Source organism: Rana temporaria, chromosome 11 (genome assembly GCF_905171775.1).
Source record: "Rana temporaria chromosome 11, aRanTem1.1, whole genome shotgun sequence".
In the NCBI taxonomy this organism is placed as follows: domain Eukaryota; kingdom Metazoa; phylum Chordata; class Amphibia; order Anura; family Ranidae; genus Rana; species Rana temporaria.
In genome coordinates, this window is record NC_053499.1 from 130,128,807 (window position 1) to 130,134,663 (window position 5,857).

Genomic DNA, 5,857 nt, shown 5'->3' on the forward strand with positions numbered 1-5,857 from the left:
GCCGACAAGGGCTCAGCTGGGGGACTAAATTGTCCCTGGGTGCGTAAACGCTATATGCAGTCGTCTTCCCTCCCTGCTCTAGGTGTGGGGGGGCGGCTTACAGGTTCACAATTCAGTGAAGCTCTCTGACTGATGGGGGGCAGTCCTGCATGGTGCAGTGGTAAGCCACCTGCACTTCGGTGCACAAGGTCATAGGATCGAATCCATTAGACCCACCATGGGGCTGCTACCTGTATCTGCGAGGTGGTCTCTTCCGAGTCCTAGATAGGGTTTACGCCTATCCATAGAACAGAGTTCTTTTCTCGTTTATTCCTCGCCCGGCTTGTCGGTCTGCCTGAGAACAGTGTAGGACTTGTAAGTCCCGCAGGAACGCATACATGCATGTCCCGTTTTGCATATGTCACAGAATTTTCTGTGCTCCGTGATGGGGGAGGGCTTCTGTCAGTCTGTGGCCCTCCCTCTTAATCTGGCGTTGGCACTGAGGGTTTTCGCCTAGGAGCTCGCAATTATCCTAACTTTGTTGGGACAGTGAGGTTTTGCCTCGTGGGCTTCTTGAACAACCTTCTTCTGAGGGCAGCTTCTGTCTCAGACCTAATGGAGCTGTTTATAGCCATTCAGACCCCCCGAAGTCTCGGGTGGGTGCTAAACATTTGGAGCCGGTCCTGAGTCTGACTCAAAGGGAGCGAAGGTCTTTCTTCCCCTGGAGAAATTGCAGACTCTTCAGTCTGCAGTGAGGGTATTAGCATCACGCTATCGGTCTTCTATCCGGGTGCATGCTGGTCCGGGACCTGTGGGTAGCCTTCTTCGAGGCGGTACTGTATGCCCAGTTCCACACTTGGGCTTTCCAGGAAATACGGTCCAGGTGGTAAGAAATTTCTTGTCTCTGTAATCGCCAGATTCAGGTGCGCCACCTAGTCGGAGTCTTCTGAGTTGGGACGGAGATCCCCGGATCTTCGGCCCGGGAAGTTGTTCCATCCTTCCAGTGGTCGTTGTTTACGACAGACGCAGGCCTTACGGATTGTGGGGACCCCTGGGGGGGGTCCAGTCGGCCCAGAGTCGCTGGATTTGCATGGACCTACGGCCACAACTTCCTGAATGTGCCTGCTCTCTTCTGATCTTGGTGGCTACCCAGGGTCGGGCCTGGTTAGTACCTAGGTGGGAGGCCGCCTGGGTGCTGGGGACCCTGTCTACCGTTCTTTGTCCCACTATTTGGTTGATCAGGCTTTGATTCTCCTCGTGTTCGAGGCGGTTGCAAGGTACTAGCCAACAACGCCACGACCGTGGCTTCGGTCTACCATGGGTATGCCAGCAGGCGGGCTACTAGAGTCACCTGATGCTGGACCAGGGTGACTGGTTTTCTGTGCCCGGGGGTGTTTCGGCTCCCTTGCAGGAAGTGAGTCTCACAGGGCAGGCGAGATTATGGCTCAGCGTAGACTGCCTGCCCTGCAGGCAGTTGCCTCTGGGTTCAAGCCCAGGAAGATCTGTGTCGTTACGTGGCCCGGGCTCGCCTTGGTTTTTTTCCACTCGTGGATCTCCTGGCCGCTCGTCTCCACCGCAAGGGTGTCGAAGTAGTGACCAGGTCTAGTGCTCTGGTACTGACGCGTAAGTTGCGCTGGTGACCCTGTGGGGGTCTGTATCAGCGGCCTTATACCGTTCCTCCATTTGTGTTGCTTCCTCAGGTGCTCCATAGAGTGGAGGCTGAGGGGATCCCGATGTTCCTAATCACTCCAGATTGACATTGGCGTCATTGGTAGGCCGTTTTCGGGCGCTTCATAACGGAGGTACCCTGGCCGTCGCCAGGGCGAGAGGTCCTTCTGTCTCGAGGTTCCATACTTCCTTCTGTTGTACAGTCACTAACTTACTCAATATGGCTATTGGTAGCCAGACTTTAAGAGACCGGGGTCTGTCTGACTCGGTCATCTCAACCATGTTGAGGGCATGGTAGTCTTCTTCCAGGAGAATCTACAGTCACACCTGGCAGACCTACATCTCTTGGTGCGAAGAGATGAAGTGACGTCCACGGACGTATTCGATGGCCAGGGTCCTGCTGTTTTTTTTTTTTTTTTTTTTTTTTACAGCTTGTTGTGGATCTCAAATTACTTTTAAGCACCGTTTGGGGGCAGAGTTCAGCCTTGGCTGTGTTCTTTCAGTGGCCCTTTGGGGCCCGTTCCCTGGTGGTTACCTCTTTGTGCAGGGGGTTTGTCATATTCTTTCCCCTCTTGGCCCATCTCTTCCCCAATGAGTTTTGACTCTGGTGCTCTTGGTTCCTCAGGAGCTTTCCCTTTGGAAACTTCAGAGAGATTTTCTCTTAACACTATCTCGGAAGGTGGCCCTTTTCTTCCGTTAGAGGGGTCTCTGAGCTGGTGGGCTTGTCTTGCAAGCCGCCATGCTTGATACTCCATAAGGATTAGGTGGTGGTGCGCCCGCGACCTTCCCTTCTTCCGAAGGTGATCTCGGACTTTCGCCTGAATAGGGGCATTGTTCCGTCCATCCTTTTTGCCCTCGGCCGACGCATCCTACGGAGGTTGCTTTTCATATTTCAGGCGTGGTACGCGCTTTGCGGGTGTATCTACCTGCTACGGCTCCGTTTTAGAGATCTGACCCTCTTTTGTGTCAGTGTCTGGTCCACAGAGGGCCTGGCGGTCTCGTCGACCACCCTGTCTCGGTGGATCTGACAGACCGTCATACAGGCCTATGCTCTTAGGGGGCGGGCCCCCCTTTTTCCGGTCGCGGCACTTTCGACCAGGGCACCTGGTGCTTCCTGGGTTTTTTCCGACTTCATACGTTGGTGTCACAGGTGTGAAGGGCGCCGACTTTCAAAATTTTCTGGTTGGTATGAGTGCATCATATGATGCTTTCGCCTGCTAGCGTTTGCAGGCGGCCGTTTGAGGTTGCATCTCCTCCGTTTGAGGAGCTCTGCTTGTTTTGGGGTGAAGTTAAAATTGGTTTTACTGATATATTTCCCACCCCTCGTTTTGACACTGCTTGGGGACGTCCCACTTGTCAAGACTTTAGGAGCTGTGTCCGTCCATGGACGATAAGAGAAAATAGGATTTTTTGTACTCACCGTAAAATCCTTTTCTCTGACATCCATGGACGGACACAGCTCCCACCCCTCCTTTTTAGGTTTGTACTGCTTGTTACGAACTGAGGCTGCATGCTGCAGTGAGGAGGGTTATGTCTGGAGGGACCGCCCCCTGGGCGGGGCTGTTCAACTCTGTTAATGTAACATGTATTTAACCATTTAACATGTTTCTGCCTAGTCCTCTCCTGTAAACAGGAACATAACCCACTTGTCAAGACTTTAGGAGCTGTGTCCGTCCATGGACGTCAGAGAAAAGGATTTTACGGTGAGTACAAAAAATCCTATTTTTTTGTTTTAACGGCGCATGCGCCGTCCGTGGGGGTATCCCAGTGCGCATGCTCCAAATTAACCCGCAACAAGACGATGCTTTCGACGTAAACGTAATTCTACACAAAGCCCTATTCGCAAACGACGTAAAATTTTCAAAATTCTACGCGGGAACGACGTCCATACTTAACATTGAGTACGCCTCATATAGCAGGGGTAACTTTACACACCGGAAAAAGCCTTATAGAAACGGCGGAAAAAAAATGCTTCGGCCGGGCGTACGTTTGTGGATTCGCGTATCTAGATAATTTGCATACTCGACACGGAAATCGACGGAAGCGCCACCTAGCGGCCAGCGTAAATATGCACCTTAGATCCGACGGCGTACTAAGACGTACGCCAGTCGGATCTAGCCCAGCTTCAGGCGTATCTTGTTTTGTGGATACAAAACAAAGATACGCCGGAGCAACCTAGAAGTTACGTGGCGTATAGATAGATAGATAGATACGCCAGCGTAACTGCTTCGTGGATCTGGCCCTTCATCTTTAAGGCCTGCTCTAAACTGTTTATGTGGCTCTTCACTGTTTGTGTGTTACCTGAGTAAAGCATGCTAATTAGCGTAAGAGTTAGGAAAGATAAAAAAAAATGATTTTTTTGGGCCCCTTTTATATATTTCATTGTCATCCTTGCCTTAGTGTTCCTTGTATCCTGTAGGCACAGAAAGTAGGTTGCCATTTTTTATTCCTGTTCTGGTGACAATACTAAGTTTTGGATTTTCCCTCACTGTCAGTCCCAGTGGTCACCAGGACAAACAGAGAGTGATTCTCCCTAATGAAGACACAGACAGATTTTATTTTTATAAAAAAAAATTAATCTGGTAGGTACACTTTAAAGGGGAGTTCCACCCACAATTTCACTTTTTAAATATAAATACCCCTGTAATACACAAGCTTAATGTATTCTAGTAAAGTTAGTCTGTAAACTAAGGTCCGTTTTGTTAGGTTGTTACAGCATTTAAATAGTTTATAATCTAGAAATAGACCGTGGCCATCTTAAGTGTGGGCATCATGAAGCCAGACTGTATGACTTCCTGGATTTCAGCTTTGCATATCTCGCACATGCTCAGTGCACAAGCAATGTAATAGGTTTCAGTCAGGTTTGCAAGGACTACTGGGAAACATGATGCCTATCCCAGAAACCCTTGCAAATAGCCTAGGCTAATAAGGAGGATGAAGTAATGAAGGACTACAAAATAAAGGTATTTACAAGCAACAAATTAAATAAAGATTGTCCATTCTGAACACTGAGATTAGGGCATGCAGCACAGACAAACATAAAAAAATGGGTGGAACTCCACTTTAAGTATCGCAGGCAGAGACCATACAATTGCCATGCTAGGGTATGTTAAAACCCTCTAAACTGAAAAACAATTGCAGTTCCTACCTTTGGTAATGCCATGTTTTGTAGAATATCGGGTGCAACTAATGTTAATTAGTTGTAGAAAATAACTAGTAAATTAGATGACATATGTGACACCCTTTGAGAATTTAATCCCATGAAAAAAGGCTCCCATCTGCTGCATATAATGTTTTATTATAAGCTGTTCAAGGTCATTTTTTTTGTAGTTGGGCTCAAACTCTAAAGGGCCACCCTAATGTTGCAGTGTTAATGCTCAAATAATAATTCCATACCCAGGACAAGTCCCCCCAAGGTATTCAAGCTCCACTTCAAGTCCACAAGTGAGGTGGTGTTGAACATCACATGCTAGTTCTTGTAGGTCCAATATAGGTAGTCAAGCTTTTCTAGGTCAATAAACATGGCCCTGTGCACAGGTATATGGATCTGTGTGCCCATGTGAAAGAGCCCTAAGTATTTATCTCATTCAGCCCTAAATGAGAACTTTATAAATTTCTCTCTCCTCTGCCAATTGTATATGAACAGCTGGCATCAGTGGCTGTTAAAATACAGTGTCATCATCTGGGTGCAGCCACTGTTTGGCTGTGAATTATCTGCCAAGGCCCCCTGATTTCAGATTAAAGGGGTTGTAAAGGTTAAAAAAAAGAATTTTCCTTATTGCAGTCCTCCTTCACTTACCTCATCCTTTGATTTTGCTTTAAAATGTCCTTATTTCTTCTGAGAAATCCTCACTTCCTGTTCTTCTGTCTGTAACTCCACACAGTAATGCAAGGCTTTCTCCCTGGTGTGGAGTGTCGTGCTCGCCCCCTTCCCTGCAATACAGGAGAGTCAGGACGCTCTCTACGTTGCAGATAGAGAAAGGAGCTGTGTGTTAGAGAGAGTCCTGACTCTGTATTCCAGGGGAGGGGTCGAGCACGACACTCCACACCAGGGGAAAAGCCTTGCATTACTGTGTGGAGTTACAGACAGAAGAACAGGAAGTGAGGATTTCTCAGAAGAAATAAGGACATTTTAAAGCAAAATCAAAGGATGAGATAAGTGAAGGAGGACTGCACTAAGGTAAATAAGCTATTTAGGAAAACATTCTTT